Source organism: Chiloscyllium plagiosum, unplaced genomic scaffold (genome assembly GCF_037043375.1).
Source record: "Chiloscyllium plagiosum isolate Xiang-an unplaced genomic scaffold, Cpla_swu_hap1 HiC_scaffold_42, whole genome shotgun sequence".
Classification (NCBI taxonomy): domain Eukaryota; kingdom Metazoa; phylum Chordata; class Chondrichthyes; order Orectolobiformes; family Hemiscylliidae; genus Chiloscyllium; species Chiloscyllium plagiosum.
Window position 1 is genome coordinate 71809965 of NW_028270180.1, and position 19924 is coordinate 71829888.

Here is a 19924-nt window from a genome sequence, read left to right on the forward strand (position 1 = left end):
TGGTGGTTAATTCATATTGTCCTTATTGTGATTGTTTAAAAGCCTGGGCCAGAAATGGCACAGACACAAAGGAGCAGAAGGAGGCCATTCTGAACACCGATCCTGCCCAGCCACGTCATTCGATATCATCATGGCTGACACAACAATTTTAAGTCTTTTTCCAGCCTATCCACATCATCGCGTTGCCTAGTGGCTAACAGATATTTATCGATCTCTATCACAAATAGGCATCGAAAATGTAAATCTGTGAGAGGAAACTGTTCCGTTTCGAGACAGTGGGTTTCTGCACGAATATTGTTCGGTTTTCAGATAATAGCCGAGTCTGGTCTGACCACATTCCAAACAATAAACTAAAACTCGACTCTGATGGGACTCGAACCCACAACCTTTGAATCGCAACCCTGAATAAAGGCATAGAAGTCCAACGCGCTTTCCATTGTGCCACAGAGTCACACCAGCTGCGAACTTTAAGCATGCAACTTTGTCTTTGACCCATTGCGTTCAGGGCACCCACCTCGCGTCTGTCTGCCTTCGTCACACTTTCCAGTACCTGGTCCTTATCCACGTGTGCTCTGGCTCTTCCCGTGTTCGGCTACAGACTGCTGAAACGTTCTCATGACACTTAGCTTTACCACATGTTCAGATAATGATTTCCAGATAAACAACACGCTATAGGTGAAAGCATTCTTCCCAAATCTCCTCAAAATATCTTGTCTCCCGTCTTTCATTTATATCACTGTATTCCTTCCCAATATAGGCTTATCCTTGTCATACATATCTATCCTCTTCATAAAATGTTCACGTTAATTCGTTTCTCACTCAGCCTTCGCTGTGTTTAGATAAACAACCCCAGCCTAGCTCGTCTACCTTCACAATGGGAGAGGTCCAACCCTTGCCATTCTTTTCATCTCCTGTGAACTTCTCCTCCTGCTTCCAGCAGTCTGGCGATTACAACGGAAAAGCAAAGTTCTCTGAAGAAAAGCCAAAGGTCTGAAAAAAATCAGCAGCTCTTGTCCATCTCTGATGAGAAAGGAAAGTTAACGTTTCGAATCCAATGATCTGTCTTCGGAGAGATGTGATGGGCGGGTGGGTGAAGAATGTGGAAGAGGGCGGACGGTATCGAAAATGATATAACTCGATTTTGGTTCCTAAAGTTTGCATGGTCTCTCGGTAGAAAATGAGTTGCTAATCTTCCAGCTTGTATTGTGGCTAGAAGGAGCACTGCAGCTGGCCAGAGACTGAAGTCGTAGCCTGGGAACACAGTGTCTCGATTAGAGTGGTGCTGGAAGAGCACAGCAGTTCAGGCAGCATCCCAATAGCAGTATATTCGACGTTACGGGCAACAGCCCTTCATCAGGAATACAGGCAGAGAGCCTGAAGAGTGGAGAAATCGTAGAGAGAAGAGGAAAACGTCTTCAAGGCAGGCATCCTTGGAAGACGATTCGCAGTAGTGTTAAACTCAACTAGGTAAAAACAATGACTGCAGGTGCTGGAAACCAGAGTCTAGGTTACAGTGGTGCTGGAAAAGCACAGAAGTTCAGGCAGCATCTGAGGAGCAGTAAAATCGACGTTTCGGGCAACAGTTCTTCATCAGGAATACAGGCAGAGAGCCTGAAGGGTGGGAACGGTGTAATGTTGAAGTTAGAGGAGACTGGAAAATCTGGATAGCTTTTCTTGATTATGAACAGACCGTAAGTGATCTCAGCTTTGTCAGCGATTCTGGTTTCCTCTCTCCATTGTACAGGGATCACATTCTGAGCAGGAAATACAGTTGCCTCGATCAAATGAAGTGCAGACAAATCTCTGGAAAATGTGACTGGAAACTTCCACAATGAGGAGAGCAATTGGAAGCCAGCAGGAAATGTAGCTTACGACATAGAACGTTACAATTCAATACAGGCACTTCGGCTCTCGCTGTTGCAGCGACCTGTAAAAATTTATGTGATATCCATTGTAATGGAAAATTAACGTGTATTTTGAAACCAATAAAAGCACAGGGAAACCAATAGTTAAGTATGTGACTTTGAAGAGGCAAGTATTGCAGACAGACAGAAAAAAAAAGTAAAGTTAAATCGAACTAATAGCAGACTTACAAGGACAGTAAAATACCATATCAACAGTCAAGGAATGAGAAAAAAACAACTCCGTATCTGGAAAGGAACTCGAATGTTTCAGGTCGCTGACATTGAGGTGTTGATAAGAAGAAGCGAATTCTAGTATCAAGGGAAAATGTATTATATGTGGAAAGTGCACCAGATATATTTTTGGTAGATACAGGGGCAACATATTCAGTCCTTAAATTAAGGCAGTTCAGAGAGTCGACGCAATGGATGCATCAGGAGTTGTGACATGGTAAAGATTAACCGCACCCCTATTGTGTGAAACCAGTAATGGCGAAACATTCCAATTCTCATTTCTGAACTCGGAATTCTGTCCTTCAACTCTGATGGCTCGCGATCTCATAGAGGGATTGGAATCGGATGAGCGCAGTACCCCAACAGGCTTGCAAGTAATAAAAAAGATTTACCAGCGCAGACTGTACAATACGACTCACGACCCCTGATGTATGTCTATGAGTGGCGATTAAGCCAGAGAGCCATAAGTTCCATGAGCGATTCGCTCGCCCAGGAAGCAAGTAACCATTAACAACTATTTTATTGCTGAGGATATGCTGCACTGCACAGCACACATACACCATGATGGCCCTCACAAATCATATGAGAAGGATTGTTTGAGGAGATTGCTTTAACCAGATCAGTTATTATTGTGCGAATTTTATTAAAATGATCACAGAAGTGCAGTCAGTGTAAACTTATCCAAAGTATCTGTGACGGCAAGTAGACCCTATCTTTTTGATGTGGAACGCTCATTTCCTCAAGTACCATTGGTGAAGGCATCCAGCGACAGGTGGCAGGATTTGGGACAATGGGTGCTACAGGTAAAAAAAAACGAAAGATTGTGTCTTCAGGGACGATGTGCGTATCAGCTTCAATGCAGACATAAGGACATACATGAAGAAACTAAATTGGCTAACTCAGGCAGATAGGGCAGTCCAGGTAACCCCAGCCAAAAGGGTAGCCTGACGTCTAGCTTATGGTGGATGTCTCCGAGCCATGATTAAGAAGGGTCCCTGCTGAGTGCAGGGCAAAAGGCAAACGTGGTATTGGGTTCATACGAAGCTGTGAACTCATAAGAATAACCCCGAACTCTGAGTATCGTCCTTTCAGAACACAAGACTCATTAGAATCCGAGCCTGTAAAAGGAATTACTCCAGACTTTGAATCCCTTCTGAAGACTGGAGTGATAATCCCCTGTGGATAATCACCGGTGAGAGCCCGCATTATTCCGGTCAAAAAGACAAACATTCAAGGTGAATCGGGGAAATGGAGGTTTGTTCACGACCTGCAGGTAGTCAATTATGCTGTTGTTCCTCCCGCCCCAAATGTTCCTAACCCTTGTACTATATTAACTCAACTTCCACCGGACAGTAAATGGTTCTCTGCTGTGGGTTAAGCAAATGTCTTTAGTGTACCGGTGCACCCAGAAAGTCACTTCTGGTTCACTTTTCTATTCAAAGGCAAATCGTGTACATTCATGCGACTTTGTCAAGATTACAGTGAGTCCCCACCATAACTAATGAGGCTCCATGCAGGGGTCTGGAGACTCTTGTTTTAACACCGGGGTCAGCGCTTCTGCTGTATGTAGACGAATGCTTAAAAGCAGCACCAACAGAGGAACAATGTGAGAAAGATACACTTGCGTTGCTCTGCCATCTAACCAGGGATGGGCACAAAGCTAGTTTCGCAAAACTACAATTTGTGCAACAACAGGTGAAGTTCTTAGGTCACTTCTTATCTGAACAAGGGAAGGCCATTGGTTAAGACAGTTGAAGCAATCCAGCAAATTCCCAAGCCTCACACAAAGAAGCAATTGCTATCCTTTTTGTGCTCCTACTTTAGAATTTTTACCCCACATTACACAACCCTTGAGGCCCCCCAGTTCCCATGGCTAAGAGTTGCAGAACCAGAGACCGTTGCAGTTGAATTGAAAATGGCGCTCCAAACTTCACCGACCCAGGGGATTCCGAATCCAAACAAGCCTTTTGAAAAAACGGTAGATGAGAAGCGTGGCTGCATGACATCTGTGCTGATGCAGGATACTGTGAGAAAATTGAGGTAAGTAGCTTACACTTCGGCTAAACTTGGACCCCGTAGCGGCAGGATTGCCTAAATGCCTGCGAGTCGTGGCTGCAGTTGAAAACGTTTGTTGTAGCGTCCAGGGACACAATCGGCTGTGGTGAATTAACACTACTGCAAGCTTACTCTTTTCCAAGCAAAACACAGCACATATGTTGGCAGCACGTTGGCTCAGATACAAGACTGCGCTATTGGAGATGCCTAACATTACAATAAAAAGATGCAACATCCTTCATGCTGCTAGCCTTCTCCACAACAGAAGGAGATGGAGACTCACATGGCTGTGTCGCTGTAACTAATGAAATTTGAAGCCCAAGACCAGACGTGCAGGATTCAAAAATTCAGAATCAGGATATTGCGTTTTTTGTGGATGGTTCAGGATTCAGGAGCAAACAGACAGGCCAGGATTGTGTTTGGTATGCTGTAGTAACTACCCACGAAGTAGTCAAAACGGAATCACTCCCTTCTCATCTGTCAGCTGAAGCAGCAGAGCTGATTCTCTTGACTGAGGCATGTAAATTGGATGAGAGAAGGATAGTGAATATTTACATTGACAACAGATATGCATTCGGGGTTGTACATAATTTTGGAACCTTGTGGAAACACAGAGGATTCTTGACCGACACTGGAAAACCCAACATACACCGTGGCTTGTTTCTGACTCCTGGAAGCGGTCCTTTCGCCTCAATCAATCGCTGTCTGTAAATGTTTGGCCCACACGAAAAATAATGATTCCCTTTCTTAAGACAATGCGAATGCAATCTCAGCATAAAGGACGGCAACCAAGCAGCCGCCAAGTGATCAGTTGACATGTGTATGTCAAATATTTGTAATGCAAAGCAGACTTATGGGAGTTACAGTCGCAGGCCACGCCGGAAGAGAAGCGTGAATTGGCAACGGCAGGGGGCAGAATGAGTGAATGGGTGATGTGTGGCCCCATTGGTAAACCCTGTCTACTGCAATCATTATTCCCATTCTATGCCAAATAACACAGTGAGGACCATGTGTCAAAAGGGGGGAGGTACGACAGTATTTCGGCGCACTGGTACACTAAGGGCTTTACTCATTACTCCTGAAAATATTGTTAATGATGTGTTATCTGTGCCACTAATAATGAGGCGAGGGGAATACAGATGAGTCAGGCAGAACATCCCCAATCTCAAAGACCCTTTGAACATTAAGAGATGTATTTTATTGAACTAATGCCCAGCGAAGGGAAAAGGCATTGTCTGGTAATAGTTGACATGTTTTCCAAATGGGTGGAACCGCTCCCCACGTCTAAACAGGATGCCATTGCAGGAGCCAAGGCTTTGCTAACTGAAATAATTCCGAGATGGGGAATTCCCGAATGGCTTAGCAGCGACAATTTGACACTATTTGTCAATATTGCCCTCGAGTAGATCAGTGAGACAACACTGTGCCTACCACCCAGCCAGCGGTGGCAGTGGAAAGACAAATGCTACCTTAAAAGATAAATTGACAAACGTTGTGAGGACAAAGGCACGTCCAATTGTGCTAAAGTATATGAGATCTCGAAGGATAGGAATAGCCATTCTTGGCCCGTTAGAGATTTTGTTTGGTAAGTCGTCCAATTCAGGAATTGGCTGAAGATCTACGGTAAGACCGATAACAGACCACTGCGAGGATGAGATTACATTAGTTTACTTGCAGTGTGGAAACATGCCCTTCGGCCCAAGAAGTCCACCCCGACCCTCCGAAGAGCAACCCACCCAGAACCACTCCCCTACGTTTACCCCACACCTAACACTACGGTCTATTGACCATAGCCAATTCACCTAATCTGCACATTTCTGGACTGTGGGAGGAAACGGGAGCACCCGGAGGAAACCCACGCAGACAAGGGGAGAATGTGTAAACTCCACACAGACAGTTACCTGAGGCGGCAACTGAATCCGGGTCTCCTGGCGCTGTGAGGCAGCAGTGCTATCCACTGTGCCACCGGGCAACTGTCTGCACTTCTGTCTCAAATACAGAATCAAGTGAAGGCAGCACTACCCAAATCAGCAGAAGGGAAGATGCACGACCTAGAACCTGGAGATGGATCGTGGTGAAAGACTTCAGGAGGAAACGCGGGAAGTCGAAGAGGTGGGAGGGACCGTTTGAAGTGCTCCTTACAACACAGTCAGCTGTTAAGTTCGCCCAACGAGCCACGTTGACACACGCCAGTCGTTGCAAACGTGTAGCTGGACTTGAAGACACATCGGACAACACCTGAACCAAATAAGTGCAAGTAATGATGAGAAGACTCATACAAATATGGGGCCGCCCTGGCAGGACGATCCGTGAAGAAAGGGGCGTCTGGGATACATCCGCAGACGGTAGTCTTAACCAAGGATGCTAAGTTGACCATTACATATGACCCATGGCCGTTTAGTAACCAGTACGACTACAAATGGGACAATAAATATTTATGCAGGGATCCTTATGTTCCCAGTGACTGGCGCTCAGTAGAAGCAACCATGGCTGCAGGGACACCTGACATGGGATATAAGTATTATATTATCAAGGAAGGAGGTGCCATGGCACGGGTAATAATAACCAAGACTGAGAAGAGGAATGAGGAAGCCTGGTGGTGTGGAATAGACAGACCCTTCTCCGATATATATGGTGAATATAGTGATACAGCCCTCTCCCCCCGCGAAATACATTCCACGAAATAGTAGCACCAGGGCACGGCAACCATCCAAGCCAAATAATGGACCAAACACCAAGCAGAGCAGAGCGTATTAATGTCACACCAGAGCCTGGAGGGAGTTGGTCGGGGTTCGGGAGCGAGTCTAACTCGGTAGTGGAATTGGCGCTTCATGAGATAAATGGCGTAAATGCGATGCCAGTAGGTTGGGAGGTGTGAAGGGCTATTGCTGGATGTGAAAGGAACAGAACGTGTGCCTTGGCCCTAATACAACACCGGAATTAAGAGGTTGGCTACCATTGTTGGATATGTTTGCACACAGCCCGACATGGACTGCCGAACAAATGACCGAGAGATTGGCAAGAACTGCTAGCTGCCTGCTTCCACGGGCAGCGACTACCCTGACCCTGACAGGGGGAGCAATTAGAGCAAATCTCGCGCCACCACCCGACCTTAAGGCTAACTGCAATCACAATGCTGACACCCTTCCAACCACATCCTTCAATAGAGTGGAAGGCAAGGGATAAACCTGCATTTGCACAAATCAGGGGTGACCACATTTGGGGTTCTCCCAGTGATATACGACGCTGTTCTTGAACAATGACTCTTGCTCCGCAACCTACGCAAGGGGTACGATTTTACACATTACTTGATCCTTTATCAATAATCAGACCATGATGGCGGGATTACTATGGGTCTGTGCAGAGAAAGGACACCACCAACGCTTGGGATGGAAGCAGTGTTGCTACCCCGCGGTACTGTCTACTGGCACGACAGTGTTCATCTCAAATACCAGGAGCGGGCGAAAAGAAGTGACATCGCGCGAAATTGGAATGCGTACACACTCGCAGACCCCTGGGCTACACTGGGAGCGAATATTGGATGGTCTATTCTCTTCTGAGCAGGGGCAACGGTGGCAATAAACTTGATGAATGGTCTCCCGTACAGTGCATTACTGCCATCAAATGAGACGGTGGAACCTCTGACGCTCATTAATACTGAGTTAACGGCAGTAAGCGAAACAGTGAGACTAAATCGATTAGTACTAGACATACTGACGGCCGAGATAGGGGGCGAGTGTAAAATGTTCGGTACCTCAAGCTGTTTTAATAATCCTGTCAGCGCGTTCCGTCTTCAGACTGCAGTTACTCAACCGCAATTATCCTCTACCAGTTTTACTTTACCAAAATTCAGGCTGAGACTTCCATTTTGCAGAGATGAGGACAGTCGGATGCCAGAAACTGCAAACTCATCCATGTCACCAGGAACCAATTTTGTTTGTGGAGACACACAACGTAATTCTGCAGCCTGGACAATAACAGGAAAATGGGAATGGAATCCAGCCCATGTTTGTTTTTACCTCACGCAGGTTGTTTTGTCTCTCGTTGTCTCTGTCTTGAATCCACGCTGTGACGTATAGACTCGAATCAGTCTCCCCAGAGACAAGTTTGTTGTTGAACCTTTGAAGTAGGAGGGGAAAGGCCAAGTTGAGAAGAGTTGAGACAATGAATTGAAGAAGGTAAGAATGAGGGGATCAGAGAAAAAAGAGGGCCTGCGGGGTGATGGCGATAGATCAGAGTGGAGTGTGGAGCTGATTCATGTGAAGGAAGATAGACTGGTAGGACAGTCAAGAGGGCGGTGCCGGGATGGAGGGTTTAATCTGCGATGGGAGGATATGGAGGGGAAATGAGGAAACTGATGAAGTTAACGTTGATGCTGAGTGTTTGGAGGGCCCCATAGAGGAAGATGAGGTATTCTTCCTCCACTCATCGAGTAGCTTGTATTTGATGGTGGGCGATGCCCAGAACTTGCATGCACTTGGTGTGAGAAGGGGAGATGAAGTAGTCAGCACAAGCACGGTGGAATTGCTTGGTGTTTGTTTTCCAGAGATGTCCTCCGCAACGCTCTGCGTTTTCCCATCCTGTCTCCCAAGTGTCAAGGAGACCGCGTCGAGAACAACAGACACGGTAAATTAGGTGGTTGCATGTGCACGAAAATCTCGACTGGATATGTAACGATCCTTTGGGGTGTTGGAACGAGGTGAGGTCGTTGTTGAAGGTGAATGTCTTTCAACTCTTGCGGTGGCAAGGGTAAACCTGGTTTAAGACTTCTATTCTCCAAGGAGAACTGACCTAATTTTCCAATCTAACTTTCCAGCTGACATTGTACATACGCTGCACCATTCACATTACCCTGTTCAGCGCTGTATCAAATAACAAGGTCGTGATCATCACCAACTGCATTTGGGCTGAAAGCAAAACAGGAAATTGGTAGTAAAACTAACCAGGTCTGACAGCTGCAGAATCAGAAGCCTTCAGCTCTTAAGAACAATCACTGGATCCAAAAGGTTCACTCCCCACAAATGCTGCCGGACCTGCTGAGTTTCCCAGCAATTTCTGTGCTGTCTCTCAGATCTGCAACATCTGCAGTTCCTTGTCAAATAGAAAACAAACGTTGACCCATTGAAGGGTATATTTGATCAGGTGACAGTTCACTTCATCTAGAGAGAAAGATGGGATGGAGCACAGGGTCATAAAATTCTTACAGTGCAGAAACAGGCCATTTGGCACATCATGCATCCCACCAATACTACCCTCTACGCTATTCCTGTAACCCCGCATTTCTCATGGCTAACCAACCTAACCTACACTCACCTGGACACTTATGACTATTGAGCATTGCAAATCCATGCTAACCTGCGCATCTTTAGACTGTGTGAGAAAACTGGAGCACCCGGAGGAAACTCACGCAGACACGGGGAGAATGTGCAAACTGCACACAGACAGTCTTCAATCAGACAGGGATCTGGGTATTTGGATAGGTTTCAAGTGGGAGTGCAGACTGGCGTGTGAATGATGGGCCGAAAGCCTGATGTCAGTGTTGTAAAGGCTCTACAGTAACATGATTCCCTACATCCTGCATTCAACACAGTTTGCATTTTGTTTTAATCCGTCCTGTTATTGACATCATTCTGAGTAAAATGTATAGAGAGAGGTTGTTTGTGCATTCACTCAGATTTGTGTTTTGATGGGTCAGGAGCATCATATAAAATAACGACTGGCGGAGGGAGAATTGAACTCCCCCTGCGAAACTGCCGAGACATGCAGGACCAGGAACGTCTCTATCACCACTCACTCACCACCCAACGCCTTGAGGAAAAACGCCTGATCTTCCGCCTCTGGAACCTCCAAACCCAGGGAATCAATGTGGCTTTACTATTTGCCTGATTGCCGCCTCCGACCACCTTATCCCAGTTCCCGCCTATTCGCTCCACCGTCCACTCCGACCAATCACCTTTACCCCTACCTCCATACATCTATTGTGCTCTTAGCTACTTTGTCGGTAGCCCCACCCCCTCCCATTTACCTGTCCACACTGGACGCTCCCAGCCTCATTGCTGATGACTGTATTTTGCCCGAAATTGTTGATTAAACCTGTTCCTCGGATGCTACCTGACCTGCTTTGCTTTTCCTGTATAACTCTAATCTTGACTCTGATCTCCAGCATCTGCAGTCCTCACTTTCACCTCGCATGACTGAATTTCTGCCCCTTACAGATCGAATTGCGTCTCGTGTTTTCATCAGAATTTCATTATGTTTAAGATATTTTATTTTTAAAATCATCGCAATATATTGATGCCCTTCTGAGCATGTTATGAATTTGGATAGAGCAATGCCTCCTTTCTCTGTGAACAAACAGAATATCAAAGAGTCGGATTGGAGAATGTTTCCTCTCACAGAAACAGGAAAAAGGGGATGTAATTCTCGCTGAAATAAACACAGGCCATTCAGAGGACTCTGATAAGGTCATGCAACATCTGCCGAGAGAAGGAAAAGGTTAGCTCATGTGTAATGAGAGTCGGCGAATTCAGCAGAGCGGTAGGAAGTTAGAAAAGTAAAAATTACTGAACAATCGGAATGGGGATAACGCTGGCAGAAAGAATGAGGCGTCTTTACAGCCTGTTTAACATGTTCAGTCTGTTCTAGTAGTCAATCCAATCAAAGCTATAATTAGATTTCATATCCAGTATCCTGTCCAATCCACATATAGCGTGACTCTCTGAAACACCAGCAATCTGTGTCTTCCAATCTGAAATGCACTCAGTGAGGGTGCATCAGCAATCGTCACGGAGAGAGAATATTAAACTCTCAGAGGCCATACACTTAATCGCGCTCTCCTCATCTCATTCCCAAAAACCTGCACCTTACCCTGACAGTGTGGCAATAATAATTAAAAGATCTGCAAATGGTGTAACTTTAACACTGACTTCTCTTCGCAGATGCTGCCAGACCTGCAGAGCTTTTCTGTAACTCCTGAGACTGTTTTATCGTATTTCAGATACCCACACGCACAGGATCAATTTCTCACCATATAACCTTTGAAGCTTGTTCAGAATTTGAAACATTCCAATGAAATCGTATTTCAATTTTCTGGAATATGGACACAACTTATTCAAAAGCTCAGCACTGGAGCAAGTGGGTTCCAAATAGTGAACTTGTTTTTGTGATTCATTAATGTGCTGAAAATGTGTTGCTGGAAAAGCGCAGCAGGTCAGGCAGCATCCAAGGAACAGGCGAATCGACGTTTTGGGCATGAGCCATTTTTCAGGAAATCCTGAAGAAGAGCTTATGGCCGAAACGTCGATTCTCCTGTTCCTTGGATGCCGCCTGACCTGCTGCGCTTTTCCAGCAACACATTTTCAGCTCTGATCTCCAGCATCTGCAGCCCTCACTTTCTCCCTGATTCATTAATGTGTTTGGCTCATTGCCTCTGGGTTACCACGTACTACTCAGAGAGTGTTTGTGACTGTGGTGCTGAGCAAGCTGCACTGCAAGTTAATTCTACTTAATTATGGAGAACAGAAGTACTTGCCATCATCATCAATCCATTTCGCAGCTGGACATCCAGTGATTACACAGATGTGGTGTACAAGTCTGTCAGTTGCTCAAATGACCATGAACGTTTAACTAGATTCACCTTTTCATGGATATTATGCCGAGAGATCTCACCCGACTGTTCCACTTTCTCATCAACATTTCATCTGTAAAAACTGGGAACGAGCTGATGGACACAGATTGTGCTGCAGATGGTTAGACACAGCACAGTGTCAGTCACTGCACACTGATTCTGTTTTGATTTATGCATGTGCTTCTCTGAATGTGTGTGTGCATTATCGTGTGTTCCTGTCTCTGTGATTCTGTGTGTGTCTACCCATCTATCTCTGTCTGACTATCTGTGCCTATGTGAGTGTGTTTGTGTCTCATTGTGTGTATTAGTGTGTGTCTCCATGTTTATGTATCTCTGTGTCTGTACTCTGTGCAACGGGCTCTCTGTTGTCTTCAGGATTGTAACAATTGTAATGGGGTTTAAACCCCAATCTGTCTGTAACTCTATTTGTGTGTGTGTGTATATGTGTGTGTGTGTGTGTGTGTGTGTGTGTGTGTGTGTGTGTGTGTGTGTGTGTGTGTGTGTGTGTGTGTGTGTGTGTGTGTGTGTGTTTTGTCCCTGTCTCTGTGTGTGTGTGACAGACGGAAATCCGTACAAATACTCAGACACAATCACATATACAGAGAGATGTGCAGAGACTCCTACAGACAGAAGCACACATTTCGACTTACAGAGATACTCGTGTACGTGCAGTCACACAGACATGCTCACACAAGCACACAGATGTTGATAAGATAGCAAAAGTGATACCAGTAGAATTTCCTAAAGCTAAATGAGAAATTAATAGATTTTTAGATTGTTTGACTTTACAGGAAATTTGACCATAATTTTAACTGGACAGCTGTACCTTTAACAAGTTTTTGAACGAAATAAGAGAAAGGTGGCTTAGTTATCAGAGTGCGAAGTTAATGTTTGAAGTATGAAAGCAATTTGAATCGGTGAACCTATTTTGGCCATCCCTGTGTTTTCTAGTCTTTTCAAAATGGCTGCTGATGCTTCTGAATTGGCTCGACGTGCTTTCTTGTTCCAGGATGATGAATTAGGAATTGAGAACCTGGAGGATATTTCTATTGGAATCAATACCGATCATTGGAAAAGTCCTCTTCCATAGGAAAGGGGACTTTGGGATTGCTGTTAGATCTTCAGCACTTCGAAGACCACCCAACAAAGAACAATGAAATACAAAATTACACAGATTGTAATCCACTGGCCTTCTTTAAAAGTTTCAAATTAACAATGCAAGATACTTCAATGGTGTCGTTTGTTATAACCGTTTTATTATACACATCACTAGAAAACCTATTGTGAATTCAGATGTATTATCCTAAAATAGAAATGGTGAATACGTAAAAGCTTTAAGAAACGCGAATGTTGCATAACATTGCAAGAAGAGAGAAAGAATAAATTGACTGCACTTTTTTAAAAAAATGTGCATCATATATTTTGCAAGAAAATGCATTTTTGAAATGGCATTTTAGTTTTCTCAGGGCGAATACATATAAAAAAATTTTTTTTGCAAGAATTGAATTTAATTGTGGACTAAAATGTGAAAAGAGCGACCTAACAAACAGATCGTAAGTGGAGGATGGCTGCAAGGTTTGATAGCAATTCACCTGAGAGTGATATAATAATTGAAGTGTGATTGGAGATGAACGGAGTTATAAACAGATGCAACTTTGGTTTGTAACAAGGAGCTCATTGATGATTGGCCACTAATTCAGCAATGACAAAGGCGGTCTGCTGCCAGCAACGATGTGATTGTTTCTCAGGCAACTAAACAGCTTGGTACTCTGAACAAGATACAGAGAAGTCATCACCTGCTCAGGAGCTCTCTCTGTTCTCGGCAGTGATAGGTGCTTTAATCCTGAAGAAACCTGGTCTATTTTTGTTTCAGCTGTTCCTAAAGGCTTTGCCTTTTAATCAGTGTGGTAGAGACTGTTGTAAGTATTAACCAGTCCTTCTGCATGGTATAAATCAATGACAGCCTCCAAGATGCACTGTATAACGTTTTCAAGGCTCTGTAGAAAGTACATTCCAAAGACATGACAACGAAGAAATGGAAGGGAAGGGGAAGCAGATGAATGGTTATTACTTGGAGCCAGTGATCAAACCTGGTTAAATGAAGAGTAGAGGAGTTTCATTCATAAAGTCAGGAAGTATGGGTTACAGTGAGATTTGGCGATCTGGATTCAGAATTGGCTGGCTGACAGAAGGCAGAGTGTGGTTGTAGATGGAAAGTATTCTCCCCGGAGGTCAGTGTTGAATGGGATCCCGCAGGATTCTGTTCTTGGGCCTCTGCTCTTTGTAGTTCTTGTAAATGACTTGGATGAGGAGGTTGAAGCGTGGGTTAGTAAATTTGCAGATGGCAGTAAGGTTGCAGGTATCATCGACAGTATAGACTGCGACTGCAGGCTGCAGCGCAACATAGATAGCATGCAGAGCTGGGCTAGGAAATGGCAGATGGGTTCAACCTGGATAAACGTGAAGTGATGCATTTTGGAAGGTGGAACACGCATGCTGAACATAGGCTTAAAGATAGGATCCTTGGCAGTGTGGAGGAAAAGAGGGATCTCTGTGTGCAAGTACATAGATCCCCCAAAGTTGCCACACAAGAGGATAGGGTTATTAAGAAAGCACATAGTGTTTTAGCTTTCATTAATGGGGGATCGAGTTTAAGAGCTGCGAGTATTTGCTGCAGCTGTACAAGTCCCTAATGAAACCACACTTGGAATATTGCATCCAGTTCTGGCCGCCCTACTATAGGAAAGATGAAGAAGCTTTGGTGAAAACGCAAAGAAGGTTTACCAGGATTCTGACGGGACTGGATGGCTTGCCTTATGAAGAAAGTTTGAGTAAGCTCGGACTTTTCTCTCTGGAGAGAATGAAGAAGTGAGGAGACCTGATAGAGGTATAGAAAATAATGTGTGAATAGAGAGAATCAACATCCAGAGACTTTTCCCCAGGGCAGGATTCACTGGTATGAGAAGTCATAGTTTGAAGATATTAGGAGTAAGGTATGAAGGAGACGTCAGAGTTCGGTTCTTTACGCAGAGAGTTGTGAATGCATGGAATCGGTTGCCAGCTGTGGTGGTGGAAGCAGAGTCATTGGGGACATTTCAGCGACTCCTGGACATGCACATGGATAGCAGTGAGTTGAGGGTTGCGTACGTTAGGTTACTATATTTGACATTAGGATTAGATCTCGTGGGCTAAAGGGCCTGTTCTGTGCTGTACCTTTCTATGTTCTATGTTCTATGAGTGCATACACTGGGTATATCTGAACGTAAGGTGTCAACCTGGTGAAGCTACGACACAGAAATAGTTGCATGCCAGAAACCATAAGAAGCAACGAATAGACAAGGCTAATTGACTTCATCACTCCCGGATCAGACATAAACTCTGCAGTCCTGCCACCTCCCATCGCATATGATGCGGGACAATATAATAAATCACTTCTTTCACATGAACGTCGAGGCCTGAGGGAGACGAAATAGATCCTTTTGAAATTATGAGAGGCATGGAAGTAATGGATAGTGAAAGTCTTTTACACAGACCACAGGAGACATAGGTTGAAGGCGTTATCGAGCAGACCAGACTCAAACGTATGGTATGCAGATTGATTTTGCTTGTTTTATGATAGTCATACATTCTGAGAAACAGTGAAGAATATTGTGTTGCATTCTCTTCAGTACAAATCATACCTTACATAAGGACATCAGTTTAATATAGTTTCACAGCTTTTGAGCAGGTGCAGAGAAGGATCAACTCTTATACGACTGGTCCATTCATAATTTTAATAACAGCAAGGAAGAATATGTTCCTGAATCCATTGGTGCGTATTTTCAAACATTTGCATCTTCTGTCCAATGGAAGAGGTTGGAAAAGAACATTGCGGTGGTGGGAGGGGCCTTCACTACCTGCAGGTACAGCAGGTCGTGAAAAAGGCTAATAGAATGCCGGCGTTCATAACAAGAGGGATTGAGTATAGAAGCAAAGAGGTTCTTCTGCAGCTGTACAGGGCCCTGGTGAGACCACACCTGGAGTACTGTGTGCAGTTCAGGTCTCCAGATTTGAGGAAAGACATTCTGGCTATTGAGGGAGTGCAGCATAGGTTCACGAGGTCAATTCCTGGAATGGCGGGACTACCTTACGCTGAAAGACTGGAGCGACTGGGCTTGTATACCACTGAGTTCAGAAGACTGAGAGGGGATCTGATTGAGACATATAAGATTATTAAAGGATTGGACACTCTGGAGGCAGGAAACATGTTTCCGCTGATGGATAAGTGCTGAACCAGAGGACACAGCTTAAAAATACGGGGTAGACCATTTAGGACAGAGATGAGGAGAAACATCTTCACCCAGAGTGTGGTGGGTGTGTGGAATGCTCTGCCCCAGAGGTTAGTGGAGACCCAGTCTCTGGATTCATTTAAGAAAGTGTTGGATCGCGCTCTCAAGGATTGTGGAATCAAGGGTTATGGAGATAAGGAAGGAGCAGGATACTGATTAAGGATGATCAGCCATGATCATATTGAATGGTGGTGCAGGCTTGAAGGGCAGAATTGCCGACTCCTGCACCTATTGTCTATTGTGTATTGATTGTTTTGGCTGCATTCCTGAAGCAGTGGGAAGTCACGACTGAGGTAATGGAAGGAAATGGGATTTGCGTGATGGATTCGGTGAGGTACATGCATCTCTGAAATTTCTTTTAGTACGGGCAGAGCAGTTACCATACGAAGTGTCTGGATAGAATGTTTTCTGCAGTGCAATGTAAAAATTGGTCAGGGTTATTGCCAAAATGCTAAATTTTCTTCATGCATTGATGTGCTTTCTTGGCTGTAGATTTGACATGGATAGAATGATTGTTTGTAATATTATTCCTCGGAACCTGGGGCTGTCCATCTCCTCCAACTCAGCACCAACGACAGAGACCAGTGTCTGTCCTTGGGTCAAATTCCTGAAGTCAATGGCCAGTTCCCTTGTTTTGCTGACATTGAGGGAAAGATTGTCTTTACACCATGTCACTGATCTCTATTTCCTGTACACTGTATCACTGTTGTTAGAGACCTACCCACTAATATGGTGTCATTAATAAATCTGTAAATGGAGTTGGAGCTGAATTTGGCTGTACAGTCATGGGAGGGTAATAAGTGTTGAAGTGGGCTGAGTACACAGCCTTGAAGGGCACCTGTATTGCGGATACTTGTAGAGGAGGAGTTACCAACTACCCTCATTCATTGTGATCTGCAGGTCAGAAGGTTAATTATCCACTTCTCGATGTGAGGAAAGAGTCCGAGGACTCAGACTCTTTCGATGAGTCTTGTTGGCATGATGGGATTCAAGGCAGAGCTAAAGCCAATATACAGAGGTCTGATGGAGGTGTCGTTGTTATCCAGATGTTCCAGGGGTGAGTAAAGTACCAGAGAAATGACGTCTGCACGGATCTATTACGATTGTGGGCGAATTATCGAGGACCTGATCAATCTAGGCGTTAATGTATGCCATTCCTCACCTCTCAAAACACTTCATAGATGAGATTGGCCATGATTGTATTAAATATCGTAGCAGGTTCGAGGAGCCGAATTCCAGACTCATGCTGCTATTTCTTGTGTTCATTTGTTCTTTATAGCTCAGAGGGAAACATGTTAACGAATGGCCCTGGCAGACAATGAAGATCCACATACACAAACCCCATTTCTCGGCTATAAGCCCATTGTCCTAAAGTTTCAGCAATGCACGGGATTATTGAAATACCACACAGGTAATATGAATGCTTATGATTCAAATATTCATCGTAGCAATGAGCAAGTGTGAGACTTTACGTTCTTCTGGATGTATGGTAGCCGACTGTGAAATGAGCTGCAGCAGGAACCGCAAAGAGGAGGGTATCAGAGGAAGGAGCACAAGGAGTCCAAGAGCAGCAAGTGTTGTTAGGAATAGGGCCACCTGCACAAGAACTACCCAAGACAAGTGAGAGGCGCCTGGGTGTGAGGGTGTAGATCCGATATTAACAGAAGTGTTAACGTGAGTTGATCAATAAATGAATTAATTAAAATTTGATGAATAACTGTTTCAGACTCTCCCTGTCTCTCTTTGTTTAAAGTGGTACAATACCGCCAACTGCTGGCCTCCCAGTTTCACTGAACAAGCAGCAGATTTTTTTCTGAGACACTGTGCTACTGTCCCTGTTCATTCTATTATTTCTGACACTCTCACAATGTCCTGAATGATGCAAAGGCGCAAGTGGCTGTACAGTGACTTCACAAAATGATGGCCGCAACCAGCGGGGAAAGTCTGACACCGAGGAAGCGAGAGGAGGCAACAGGTGACTCGTGCCAGGGCCGTGCGGTGAGGGAGAGCGATCCCGTCTGGCCGCCAGGAGAGGAATTAGCAACCACTTTCTGAATGAAAGCAACTAGATATTTTTGCACAACTAGGTCGTTTATTCTCATTTCATCATTCCGTAACAAGGTAGCACCCACCCCCTGAAATACTTCAATACTATAGTAGAGGAAATGTATAAATGTTAGGAACCACAGAACGATGAAAAGATTGAACATTGTTGCTTGGACAGAATTTCAGCAGTGGCCCTGTTTTCTGCCTCCCTCCATTTTCAAATCGAAAAGTTACATTTGTTGCTTCCGAGTTTAAATGAACCTTCTCTAAATTTAATTCATGCAGAAAACAAAAGAAGTGGGAGAGCAATAGTGATAAGGGGATTGCATTGTTCGGGCATCAGGCAGATGTCTGTGACAGTGCAGATGCGACACCAGGTAGCACGCTGCCTCCCTGGTTGCAGAGACTGGGATGTCACTGAGTGGCTGAAGGACAGTCTGAAAAGGAGACTAGCAAATATAAGATGTGACAACGGATGAAGCCTTGAAAAAAGTATATAGGAAGTTGTGAGATCAATTGACAACACAGGGTTAAATACAAAGTAATGTTCAGTCGATGATGCCGAATCAAACATTTTAAAGATATGTATAATCTGAGACGTGATAGAAATTTAACAAACTCTCAACTATCACCACAGAAACACACGCGCATACGTGCGCGCACACACACACGCGTGCACACACACACAGACAAACACACACACAGAGTAATTCTCGATTGTTATCCAAGAGGGTTCCCATTTTAAACGAAAATACAGTTTGGATTTCCAATTAGATTCCTGAATCGTAGCATCCCCATGGACAATTTTACACAACCCATGTGCTATGTCCTGCTCACAAAAACTGCATTTGATTCCAATACCGTGTATTGTTTGATAAGGAACCTTTCGGTGTCGGGGGGATTAGTCTTGATTCTGACCCAGGTGTGTGAATGTCCTGCTTATCTGACATCCGGGATTGTTTAATGAAGCTTTGATGTTTGGAAAACCCGATGTTATTTTGACTACAGTCCCTTAGTAGAACAGTATTTGTTTTCAGCCAAGTACTCCTTTACGCTGGATTTTATTAAGTGATTCAACATCGTTGTCCACATCCTTGGACACGAATCGGGAGAGTTTAAGTGATGGCGTCACCAAATATTTGGACGGTTTGGCAATTGCGACTAGGGCATAAGCCGAGGGAAGTGAGGAATTTTTACTGTCATCTTACAGGAGATATGGACACCATGAAGCATCTCCAAAAGGCTAACGGATGAATGTGGCAATTCACAGATATTCTGGGCGAGCAGAGCGAAACAGGCAGACACACTGAATAAGGGACAGAGAGTGACAGGAAGATTTTGGGATTTCCAACAGGCATCCGTTCAAGTCAGTCTTGATTTAAAACTTGAGTATATTATTGGTGAAACTATTTTAAAATAAATTGTGAAGTGGAAGTAAGCTGCTGTCACATAGACCAATGTAGCGATGGTAAGTGAATGGGCAAAGCATTGTCCGTTCCAATATAAAGTGGAGAATGTAATGTTTGTCAGGGAGAATCGACAGAGACTTTAGTTTAAATGGGGAGATGTTATATGACTCTGACGGAGAGAGGGATCTGTGTGTCCTGGGATATCAAAAACATTGAGTTAATCTGCAGGTGCAGCAAGGTATTAGCAAGACAAAGGGATGATGTTTTCGTTTGTTCATTGGATGTGAGCATCACTGGCTGGACACAGCATTTATCCCTCGTTCC

At 44.5% G+C, this 19924-nt stretch overlaps 1 non-coding gene across 1 annotated transcript; it reads right to left on the bottom strand.

Moving 5' to 3' along the window:
• Positions 1-358: 358 nt before the first annotated feature.
• trnar-ucu (transfer RNA arginine (anticodon UCU)) lies at positions 359-451 on the bottom strand. Its single transcript has 2 exons — positions 415-451; positions 359-394 (listed from the first exon to the last, which is right to left on the bottom strand). It is a non-coding gene; the product is annotated as a tRNA-Arg (tRNA).
• Between the last annotated feature and the right edge of the window lie 19473 nt (positions 452-19924).